We start from the raw sequence: 12,989 nt of genomic DNA on the forward strand, positions 1-12,989 counted from the left end.
AAGGAAACTCATTGAATGAGAAGGTGTGTCCAAACTTTTGGTCTGTACTGTACATGCAATATGTAGAAAGTGTATTGCTAAGTAATTACTCCTTTTATAAGTACTACACTAAATTACCACTGTTAGAACTATTTAATATACATTTTATGAAGAAGTACGGCTTAAAACAAACTCAACTTCATTTGCACTTTTTTAAGTGTACCTAAATTCATTTCCAATTAAGTGAAACTAAAGTGCACTTTAATAAAGCATACTAACTGTGTATTACAAAAGAAATCAGAAATCAGTATGCTTTTATTATGAATACTAATATACTACTATAAGTACTTTGAAATAAAATATACTTAGTAAAACCATATTTTAAAACAGACTTACATTAATGCACAAATACTTGATTGTCAGAAAGATATAAGTTTATTTAGTCTATGGAAAAAACACATTGTTACAGTACATTATAGTCAATCTTTCAAATATTGTTTGGAAAGCAAGGCGCCTAATTCAAATAGCAACGTTTGCATCTTTGCCGTCCAATCAGCGCATTGCGCTCAGCTCCGCCTCCTTGAGCTCCACCATTCACGGCGCTTCATTCTGGTCACGTTGCTGTTGAATGACATTGACCCGCTAAAGTCTCCGTCGCGAAGCGAAGCAAGCCCAAGCCTACTTCTGATTCACAGTAAGTACATTCAGTGTTTTTATTTTCTGATCGAATGACCATACATTTTATACTTCCATTCGTCACACCGGCTAATTCTATGATTTCGTTGGCGAGTCATGACGTGATTCAGCTACTTCAGTCATCATAGCTAGCCAGATAACCAACGTTAACGTTAGCTAACGTCAGTCAAGTTACAGCTACTGTAAGTTACCCTATTATTACTGCTCTTGGTAGCGGCAGCGTGTGTGTATGTGCTTCAGTAGCACAGTGTATTATTACATGATGAAGAGGAGCATTGCGTGTGTGTGTAGAGTCTGTGTGTGTGTAGAGTCTGTGTGTGTGTGTAGAGTCTGTGTGTAGTGGAGGGAGCAGCAGGTGAGGTTGGAGCAGACATTAGCGGAGCAGTGAAAGAGGTTAGCCGTGCATGTGCAGTTCAGTATGTGGCCAAATAAACACACAAGCTTCTCCAGACCACGTAACGTCTCTGCTATTGTTTTACCAACTGCTGTCTGGCAGCAAGGTGAAGTGAAGGGTGTTAGCCCTGAAGCTAACCGGCTTCAGCGCAGGAGGAAAACGGACTCCCCTGCGCTCTCCCGTCCGGTCTGGTGTTTACCTGTTCACATTCAGTGTTAAGTTGTTTTGCTCAGTACACTTGTACAGTCTACTGGTTTAGCCTACATGTTAACCGGCCGTCTAGCTGCTTAGTTTATGATTTCGATTTAAACTACTTCCAAGAAATAACGGACCTTATCAGCCAACCTGAAGCTTATGTATGAAAGCTGTTCATGTCTGCAGATACAGTATAGTCATGTCAGTACAGTATCTGAATGCAAAAACGACAAAATAACGTGGCCTCTATTGATCCTACACCAGTAACTTGTAATAGCAGCTCAAGAGTCAAAAGTAGAGGAAAAGATTGATTAATTGATAAATAAAATCAAAATAAATAAATGTATACATGATATACGCATCTCACTGACCACAGTTGGATAATTGCACAGAAGTGAGCACATCTTTGTAATATAAAGATAAAATGCTATGTAGCATTAATAAAAAAATATAGCCTGTAAATATGGTAATTGCACAGAGATTGGAATTTCACAGGACCTACACACTTGTTCAGCACACTATGTCTGTGCTGTGATTTATAGTTGTAACCACTGTTATTATTTCCATGTTGTCTTCAGATGAGCACTAAACCAAAGAGCCACAAAGCAATGGGAGTAGGGGAGGTGGATGGTGAGACTGAGGACATTCGCCAGCTCTGGGCTTTGGCCTGCTGGAGGAGACAACAGACCAGCCCCGAGGCAGCGCAAATGGCATGATCTCTCCCAGAAGGTAAAGTACAGCAAAATATCCACCTATTACTCATGACCATGCATATCACTAGATGATAACTAGTCATTCTGATGGTGCAGATTGTATTAATCTGACCATGGACTGTACACTGAGTGTCTCACTCCAGGCTGAATACAATTCTGATTGTTTCAGATTGAGAAATGCCCCATGCAGGCCCGTGGACAGACCACCCTCTTTAGAGGGTTAATGGCCTCTAGTTGTGGATTTCACACTGTTAAGGTGAGCTTTAGAAAAATTGCATCTCGCATGTCTGTTTACATTGCTGTTATGCTGTTGCTGTTACAGCACATGTCATAATGCTGTTGTTTTAGCAGCCTGCCACTCAGTCTCCTGCTGATGTCCAGCCTGTGGTCTCAGTCTCAGCCATTGATGCAACTGATAATGCAGCCCAGCAGTCTTTCCTGCGCCCCCTCCAAGTTTAGCTATGGTGAATACTGTTGCGGTAGTTAATGTCTTGTATGAATTGTTTGTATGCGTTGCATCATAAAATTAACTCATCATTATTGTTTCTCTTTCCAGTTCACTAAATCACGATTTGGTGGAGCACAGGTGGCCTCAGTAAAGCCGAATTTAGTGGCTAGAAGGACTCCCAGACCTTCTCCTTCTCCTCTGTCCCCTGTGAAGACCCCAAGCCCAACTTCATCCTCTGTGAGGCCCCGCTGCCCTGCTCCATCCTTTGTGAGGACCCCCTCTACGGCCTCTGTGAGGATTCCCAGCCCCGCTCCATCCTTTATGAGCCATCCTGCCTGCTGTTCGGGAGTAACTACTGTTGCAACATACACTACCCAGTGGGACAACGCTCAACAGTTCCTCCAAAGGTACAGTTTCTTTCTTATTACATTATTTAATAACACAAGACATTTGATTTCACTCTTCAGTTGTATATTAATATATGTATATTTTCTTTTCATAAAGGAGTTTCTTCTCTATAAATCCTGAGATTTATAACAATTTTATACATTATGCTTTGTTGGCATGCAAATTATATACGCACAGGGAGTTCATTCAAGACCCAGATTTTATTTGACTACCTGTTTACTTGACTACTTGTTAGGTTCTGTTGTGGGGATGACCATCGGTGGTTTGATAAATAATCATCAGTAATGTACCATTATGGTCGCAGACTCAAGCCCTGTATATGGTTTGCATGTTCCATGTTTTATCTGTGTCATGCAATGTGGAGCTTGCACTGGTCTTTGTCCTGGTGTTCACAGTCTTGACTCAATCCCTCAAACACTTTGTCTTGTCCCGATACACTCTGGTCTTGACTCTCGGTAGCCGTCAAAACAATACTTGCCAAAAATGGACTGAATGGTTGTTACTGCAATTATGGGTGATTCTTGTTCTTTAATATTGCAGCTTTTAATGTCCGATTGGCCACTGACAAGAATCCCATAATTGCAAAACACAAGCTAATGATGTCACCAAAAAACCTGACCTAAAGGCAGGTCAGATGAGCTCCACACTGTCTGCATAAATAATGTTCATTTTCTAATTTCCTATGAATTATTACCAATCAATAACAAAAAATTGATAAATAAAAGAAATAAACAAATGATCAATTAAAATTACAATCCTACACAACTATCAATTCAATTTTAAAGCCTTTTAAGTATATTTTTAACATACTGGTGGTCTTATATAATTGTACTGCAAGTGTATTTCAAATCAGGTGGTGGGTGTACTTGTGCAGGTGTACTTTAGTACACTTAAAGTTTGTAAAAAGTTGTTCCAATTTAACATACTATTTACACTTTAAGTGTACTTAAGTAGTACTCAAGTAGTACTTAATGACTACTTGAGCACACTTAATTACACATAAAGGCGACAAAAAAAGCATATACAGTAGGTACTACTTCAAAGTGGCCATTTCACTCGCGGGGAGCGAGATTCACGCAACGCGTGAAATGTAAGTGACAACTGTAGCCACTAGGTGGAAGCATAGTACTGAATTGCAGCTCAAACGATTTTGGGACAATTCCACATTTGACCACAATGTAGCTGCAATGGAGAGTGGCGCTGTTTTAGGCTACAGGTGAGTGAATATAGAGGGGGACTGCTAAACCGAATCAGATTGATTCAGACTGATTGTTTCACAGCGGTGGGACACCTCAATTATCTGGGTGACCTTGGATAATCACTTGTGCTTTCTTTGTTTTACAGTAGAGCTAAAATATGGACATTAGTTGTTTTTTTAAGGAACATTTGTTTACTGGTAAAATTGCCGACCTGAATTATTGTCCCAGTCCGCCCCCGTGAGCCTACTGTATATCACTGTTTACTGGTAAAATTGCCGATCTGAATTATTGTCCCAGTCCGCCCCCGTGAGCCTATATCACGGCCTGACTGGATGTTGCTTAAATATAAGAATAGCCTATAATAATATCTGATACCCTAAAGACATCTGAGGTTGTAATTTCGCTTGCTCGCTCGCTGCAGCCACGGCTAATAAGCGGAGGCAGAAACAATTACACACAGCCTACAGAAGTTTCAACGTCCATACAAGCATTTAAGAAATGATTCTTATCAGTTCCATAATTCAGAGAGGATTTTTACTCAACGAAAAAATGTATAAAGATCAGTTTTTAGGTTGAAGACACGACAGCAGCACGTATGTCCACACGCTGATGTGTGTAATGACTGACGTATAGCTCCCCTGGCAGGGCATCTCCCTCAGTAAGCAGAATCTTCTGCTGGTATGAGTACGAATCTCAGTGTAGGCAGTACCTTTAGTTAATGTGTTTTCTTTTCTCATCATCATTATGATCACATATGGCTCCAAGTTTGAGCAAATAAATGAGCAAATGAGCATTAATTCTCCGCCGGGCCGCGGCACCAGCTTTCCTGCTTGTGTACATAAAATACATAAAATTCTGACACCACAACTGTAGCGTACCGAATATCAATAGATGATAACCAGAAAAAAAAAAAAGTTCTATTGATCTGATTCACCGGCTTCATGGACGTCGGAACTATTTTCTGAGAGGGGGGGCGGGGGAAGCACGCACTTTTATCAATGATTAAGGATTTGATTTGAAGTTATTTTATAATGGCGTGCAGTTATAAGAGAACTAGATGGATGAACACAGCATCTTTATTGTTAAGAAAATGAAACTTTGATCACTAAATCAAGCCATGTAAGGAACATAACAGCATTGGCGGCGTTTCCCAGATTCGATCGTTCTTAAGGACTTAAGAAGGCTCTTAAGAAGGGTTCGGCTAAGAAGGAGTGCTAAGATACGGGTGTTTCCCAGACGCGTTCTTAACTACCTTCTTAGGAGAACCTTAAGATCAAGCCAAAGACAGTGGGAGCTGTCCACCGCAGTGCTGCTGAAACTGAATCAAGCGATGCCAGGCAAATCGATCACCCACCTTTTTATCAGCGCATAAGTCACACACAGCGCCCCGTGGTTCCCCCCCCCCCCCCCCAGATGCAATTAGGCTTAGCATGTATCGTGTGGGTGCGGGTGTGTGTGTGGGTGTGTTGACGGCCGCGTAGTGCTTTCTACCGATCCAGCACGGATCCACCAGGGAGGGATTGTGGATTGGAATGAGGGTGCCATCCATGGCATGGCGCAGGAGAATTGGTGTCACAGCTGCCACACTCCGTGACACCGATGCCTTGCTGAGGCCAGTGTCATCCCCCACCACCTCCAGGAAGCTCCCCACTGCGTAAAAACGCAGCGCAGCCAGGAGCTGCACCTCCGGGCTGAGGGCAAAATTGCAGCGGGTTGCTCTCGGGATGTGTGGAGACACCGAGTGATCAGCCGTTGGATCTCCGCACGGGGCAGCCGGTACTTTGCCTGGACAGCCCGGTCTGACAGCGTGTCCAGTGGGGAGAAGTGCTGACGCACGTATGCATTTATGTAAACCGTCTGGCTTCGCGCACGGCGACGCTGTTGGTTCGCAGCGAGAATGTGCTGTATTGCAGCCATGGTTTCTCACACACGCGGACTTTGGCAACACATTTATATAGAGTAGCAGGTGAAGCCTCTCTGGATGAGGTTCAGGTGAGTTTAATTACATCTGTTTCCTTGATATCTGTGAAATGCCACAGGGTTGTTGTATTTTTATGTGTAGTACTATAAACTCATATGCAGATGTGTGTGGAAAACTTAAACGTGTAATTCAATAAAAAGGTTTTTTTTTCTTCTTCTATTAACCTATGTTTCTTGCGCCAGTGGCCCGCAGCTATGAGCGTATTTCAACATTGAACATTGTTTTATTATTTCGAAAAGTGGAGGATATAAATTTCCCTGACGCGGCTTGATCACTGAGCATTTGGTCGCTAAGAAGGCTGTTAAGAGTGGGTCAGCTCGATCTTACATTTCCTTCTTAGTGAAAGATCTTCTTAAGCTAAGAGCAGGGTTCCTACGCAAGTATGGAAAGTATGGAAAAGTATGGAATTTGATTTTATACATTTCCAGGTCTGGAAAAGTATGGAAAATTTAAACTATTGTATGGAAAAATATTCATGTTTCCAAGACTTTTATCATTGTTCTGTTTTCTAAAACATAGAATTATGAATATAAAAAAAAGAGAAATGGATCGATCTGTTTTTTTAAGGTGCTTGGCAGCGCAGCTAAAATGTTTGTGTGAGAGAGCACACAGAAGGTTACGTGTCCCAGAAAACATTTGGGTAGATTGAAAAGTTGAATGCTGCTCAGTAGGTGGCGGTAATGCTCCCTGAAATGGGTAGCAAAAGAAGAAGAAGAAGAAGGTAAACTGGATGCCAGCCGCCAAGAAGAAGAAGAAGAAGGTAAACTGGATGCCAGCCGCCAAGAAGAAGAAGAAGAAGGTAAACTGGATGCCAGCCGCCAAGAAGAAGAAGAAGGTAAACTAGATGCCAGCTGCCAAGAAGAAGATGTCCACACTGTTCGTGAGCGAGCTAAATGCAAAATTTGTATGAAGTCGTTTGACATCTCTAACATTGGGGAGGCGGCGGTTGCGAGTCACATGCAATTAAATTAACGATTAAATTCCATAATTTATTTACATGATGCACATCTATTTACTCAAATGTCACAAATTATTTGCATTTTTTACCGAGAAGTCTGGAAATTAGGGTCTGGAAAAAGTATGGAATTTTGAAATTTCAAATGTGTAGGAACCCTGTAAGAGCGACTCTGGAAAACACATCCTTCTTTCACAGCGTTCTTAAGAGCGCTCCTAAGAAGATCTTAGCACTTAAGAGCTTCTTAACGAATCTGGGAAACGTGGCCATTGGCAGGGCCAGACACAGCTTAATGAGCTTCTCCACCTCCGAATGCAGGATGGACACATCCTGGATGGTGCTTACTTCTCGTCCCCTACACACATTCCTCAGTATGGGGGAATGCAAATGTTAAAGCATCTGGAACAAGTTCGCTTAACTGGAAAGACCACATCCACCCCCCACACTTTTGAAAAGCTTGCTACGCCAGCGCCCCCACCCCCACCCCGGCGCGCTGAGGACAGCAAAGAGGTCTGCAACAAATACATTGATCACTTGGCCAAGGGATCTCCTCCTGCAGGGAGACTGCTTCAGGGACTCACTCCGCTTTAAATAACCTTCTGTATATCCGACTACTGTGAAGCTGCTGATTATGTATTTTAATAAAGCTAGAGAAAACTGTCTGACATGACGTGGCGTCGTTCTTCTTTCTATAAGCCTGTTGTAGAAAATATAAGGAATAGAAAGCACAAATATTTGTGTTAAATTCTGACACCACAACTGAAAGAAAGAAAGCAGCCGGTGAATCAGATCAATAGAACTTTTTTTTTTTTTCTGGTTATCATCTATTGATATTCGGTACGCTACAGTTGTGGTGTCAGAATTTTATGTATTTTATGTACACAAGCAGGAAAGCTGGTGCCGCGGCCGGCGGAGAATTAATGGTCATTGCTCATTTATTTGCTCAAACTTGGAGCCATATGTGATCATAATGATGATGACAAAAGAAAACACATTAACTAAAGGTACTGCCTACACTGAGATTCGAACTCATACTAGCAGAAGATTCTGCTTACTGAGGGAGCTGCTCTACCGGGGGAGCTATACATCAGTCATAACCAGTGTTGAGACTAACGCCGTTAGAATAAACGCGATTACGTAACGCCGTTACATTCCTCTGTAATTTGTAATCTAATTAATTACTTTATCCAGCGTTACTAACGCCGTTTCCGTTACTAACATGACTTGTGTTGCCGTTACTAAAATCGGGGCCCCAGCGCGATCATGGTAAAAAAAAAAAAGCCTGCAGCCAGCATGAGTTCTAGGCTATTGTTTTTTCTTTTCTTCCTTTCCTCCTCCTCACTTCATAAGCGGGCTGCAGAGTAGAGAGCACACTAGTACAACACGGTTTCGATAAATACCAAGGATAAGACAGGTCATGTTTTGCGGATATGGAACAAGGAAGTAACTGACTTGACGATGTAGAGCTGCGTGACATCATTGACGAATCCTTGTAGGAGTTTATTTTACACACAAACCGACGTAGCTTCTGTGCGGCGCACACACACAACTTTCGACCGGTAAAACCAAAGTGATAGACAGAGAAGAAATGGCGAGTACAGAAGAGGAGGATAAAGTGGGAAAGTCGGCGTTTAGCAAGTGGAAATATAAACACTCTACTCTATGAAACTGGCGTGTGAAACATGCTTCTAAAAAGCCGAATTCTTTGACATATTACTTTGTTTTAGTAACGCAAAAATTACTTTTCCTAGTAATTAGTTACTTTTATAATAGAGTAATTGAGTTACTAACTCAATTACTTTTTTAAGAAGTAATTTGTAATTGTAATTAGTTACTTTTTCAAAGTAATTTGCCCATCACTGGTCATAACACACATTAGCGTCTGGACATACGTGCTGCTGTCGTGTCTTCAACCTAAAAACTGATCTTTATACATTTTTTCGTTGAGTAAAAATCCTCTCTGAATTATGGAACTGATAAGAATCATTTCTTAAATGCTTATATGGACGTTGAAACTTCTGTAGGCTGTGCGTAATTGTTTCTGCCTCCACTTATTAGCCGTGGCTGCAGCGAGCGAGCGAGCGAGCGAAATTACAACCTCAGATGTCTTTAGGGTCTTTGACGTGTGCACAAAAAAAGACCACAGTTAAACATAAAAGCAAAACGAAAACAGATAAACATAAAATGGGAATATCACCGATAAATACAAAATACAAAGAATAAGACCTTAAAAGACATTTAAAAGGCTTCATAGTGAGTTGTTGATGATGTTGATGGCGGATGAGATGAATGATTTTTTTCACTAAGTTTGTCCTTGCTAGAGGAACCCTGTAGCGACAGGTTGAAGGAAGGAGTTGGAATGAGGTGTGGAGTGGGTGAGGTTTTATTAGCTACATTCTTGTATTTAAGCAACAACGAACAGAAACATAAATCAGGCAAATCTGTCCATTCCCCGTTCATGGTCACTGCTCCCTGCTGCTGCATGTTGTCGTCCTCCTGCTCACAGATGCCACCTGGTGGTTGTTTGGGCACATTGCCGCTTCTCATGAAAACACAATTGATCCTCCACTAAAACTCGGCCACAACGAAGTAGTACCTACTGTAGCATACTAAATGTGTACTTTAGTACACTTAAAGTTTGTAAAAAAAGTTGTTCCAATTTAACATACTATTTACACTTTAAGTGTACTTAAGTAGTACTCAAGTAGTACTTAATGACTACTTGAGCACACTTAATTATACATAAAGACAAAAAAAAGCATACAGTATACTAAAATGTGTACTTAGTACAGGCTGTATTAAGTATTAATTCCTGCTCAATTTTTCCACAGACGCTGTGAGGGAGAAATTCCCAAATACGGAGGTCAGTGAGGTCCGAGCCATGCTCCGAAGGAAGTACAATAATGAGGGCTATGCCAAGGTTAATCTGTGATCGTTTTTCCAGTAAATTTACTGCATTTTTTGTTTTATTTTGTTACAAACTGTTATGTTCGTGCAGCATTGTTTAATTGCCTGGATACCTTGGTTGAGAGGTTTTGTGTTTTAATATAAATAAACTTGATTCTGTTTTTTCAATAATTTGAAGTGGATTTCTTTCATAGAACTGAGTAGCACTCTTTTAGTGTACTAGTGGTACCAGAAATTAAGTAGATCGAAGTGCATGTGGTGACATTAAGTATACTTCTGTACCACTAACACAGTGTACTATACAGTACTAATACCTGCAACACCTATTGCACTTCAAATACACTTCTAAACCATACATCATAGTATAATAATATTATACTTGAAGTACATACCTTTTTGATGCTTAAATTGTGATATTACTTCACTATAAATGCATTCTTATTAACATAATAGTACATTTGAAAAGTAATATAAATAGTCAGAGAGTGCACTTGATGTAAACTTGAAGTATTATATATGGTATATTCATATTTTACTTGAAGTATACCTTTTTGATGCTTAAATTGTGATATTACTGCATTATAAATGCATTCTTATTAACATAATAGTACATTTGAAAAGTAATATAAATAGTAGGAGAGTGCACTTGATGTAAACTTGAAGTATTATATATGGTATATTCATATTATACTTGAAGTATACCTTTTTGATGCTTAAATTGTTATATTACTGCATTATAAATGCATTTTTATTAACATAATAGTGCACTTGAAAAGTAATATAAATAGTCAGAGTGCACTTGATGTAAACTTGAAGTATTATATATGGTATATTCATATTATACTTGAAGTATACCTTTTTGATGCTTAAATTGTGATATTACGTCACTATAAATGCATTTTTATTAACATAATAGTGCACTTGAAAAGTAATATAAATAGTCAGAGAGTGCACTTGATGTAAACTTGAAGTATTATATATGGTATATTAATATACTTGAAGTACATACCTTTTTGATGCTTAAATTGTGATATAACTTCACTATAAATGCATTTTTATTAACGTAATAGTGCACTTGAAAAGTAATATAAATAGTCAGAGAGTGCACTTGATGTAAACTTTAAGTATTAAGTGCATTAAAAATACAATCCCACACAACTATCAATTTAATTTTAAGGCCTTTTAAGTATATTTTGAACATACTGGTGGTCTAATACAATTGTACTGCAAGTGTATTTCAAATCAGGCGACGGTGTACTTGCGCAGGTGTACTTAAGTACACTTAAAGTTTGTAAAAAGTTGTTCCAATTTAACATACTATTTACACTTGTGCACTGTACTTAAGTAGTACTTAATTACTACTTAATTACTACTTGAGCACACTTAATTACACATAAAGGCGACAAAAAAAGCATACCGCATATTAAATGTGTACTTAGTACAGTCTGTAAAAGTATAATTAAAGTATAGTTTTTTTTTACCTGGGATGTTTTGACAAACCAATTGCATATTCATTTGTAACTATATTAAACTAAGATATTCAGTGAATTTCGCTAGTTTTGACAAGATACTTGCAAGAGACATGCTCTCATTCTCTCTCTCCTTCTAACTGAGGCTGCATTACTACGAGGTAGCTAGTGCTATGGTGCAAGGCTAATGTTAAAACTACAGCATAAGCTACGTAGCTTATGGGCACATTTGTTATGGCTTATGTTATGTTAACATAAGCCATAACAAATGTGCCCACCGTCCCAAACATCATGTAACGTGTATTTCAGTATGACAGATAAAAAAAAACAGACTGAAAACGTTAATTCTTTGGATGTTGTTATAATAATAAGTTTATTTGAAAACAGGGACAGTGCACATTGATAATATTACTGTAAATGCGCCAGAATTAGCCAAGAGGCTATTTTTCATCAGTAGTCCCTAGACAGATGTTAAAGTCACCCTAAAAACAGAACAGAACATGAAAAATAAGATTAAAATGACGAGGTTACTGGCCAAGGCAATCTGCAAAACATGCACAGCAGTTAACAACATGACAAAAACATATATAACATCAATCAGAAAACATCATTCAAGACATCCCCAAAACATGCAGTACAAAAACCCATGACGCAAGACACATCACACCACAGCATGCAAAGCAGAAGCACAAACACAAAATGCATGCATACACAATAAAAGCAAGACCACAATAAGACATGCATGCCGACACATGAAGGCAGACAGACAACAGCAAGATGGCTACAGGTTCAGCGCAGACGGACCGAGGACAGGAAGGTGTAATCAAGTGCTAGTGCTGACAGAGCTGAGCACCAATGAATATATATGCAATTTATTATTTATGATGTAATAGGGCATGCCCACTTGCACCAATCAATTGGCCATAGCTCAATAACTATTTGTCCAATCATCATGAAAGTTTGTAGAACTTCTAGCAAAACCTTTAGGGGGCGCAACAATTACCGAAATTGCATGAATATATATTTTTTTAAATCAACGTGTATAGTGAGCTGGACTTACATCATTGTTCTAACCTAGAAGCTTGAACAAAATATTAAGATCCAACATAATTTTTATGGAAGAGACCCACAAGTCATGTCATCAGCCTATTTGATTAATTTAAAATGACCCTTTTGCAGTGTCATTTCATTCGTGTACATAAAATACACTGAACAAAAATATAAACGCAACACTTTTGTTTTTGCTCCCATTTTTCATGAGCTGAACTCAAAGATCTGGGATGGATTATCTCGGCAAAGGAGAAGCGCTCACTAACACAGATTTGGACAGATTTGTGAACAATATTTGTGGGAAATTGTCTTTTGTGTATATAGAAAATGTTTTAGATCTTTGAGTTCACCTCATGAAAATTGGGAGCAAAAACAAAAGTTTTGCGTTAATATTTTTGTTCAGTGTAGTACTGGAGATACAGCTCTGCCCCCTGTGTTTAAGGCGGACTCTCTGTGAGCAGTCAGTTAAAAAATCCTTGACCCAATGCACAAGGCCCCCACTCAGATCTAGGTCCAGAAGTCGTTGCAGGAGTACATGAACTTGCATTGTGTTAAAAGAGGTAACAAAAATCAATAGATGAGAGCAGCCCATCCG

At 39.4% G+C, this 12,989-nt stretch overlaps 1 protein-coding gene and 1 long non-coding RNA gene across 8 annotated transcripts in view; both read left to right on the forward strand.

Moving 5' to 3' along the window:
- The window catches only part of hvcn1 (hydrogen voltage-gated channel 1), a 46,648-nt gene that overhangs the window by 11,036 nt on the left and 22,623 nt on the right, over positions 1 to 12,989 (forward strand). The gene's annotated exons all lie outside the window — the stretch shown is intronic.
- Positions 379 to 10,029, forward strand: LOC311257144. 2 transcript variants are annotated; one of them, XR_014622584.1, is made up of 6 exons: positions 379 to 673; positions 1,843 to 1,993; positions 2,147 to 2,233; positions 2,329 to 2,441; positions 2,534 to 2,832; positions 9,800 to 10,029. It is a non-coding gene; the product is annotated as an uncharacterized lncRNA (long non-coding RNA). The 2 variants fall into 2 exon arrangements; XR_014622585.1 differs by lacking the exon at positions 379 to 673 and having other exon boundaries at positions 989 to 1,993; positions 2,326 to 2,441; positions 9,800 to 10,026.

The sequence above is a fragment of the Pagrus pagrus genome, assembly GCF_965226575.1.
Source record: "Pagrus pagrus genome assembly, chromosome: 5".
Classification (NCBI taxonomy): domain Eukaryota; kingdom Metazoa; phylum Chordata; class Actinopteri; order Spariformes; family Sparidae; genus Pagrus; species Pagrus pagrus.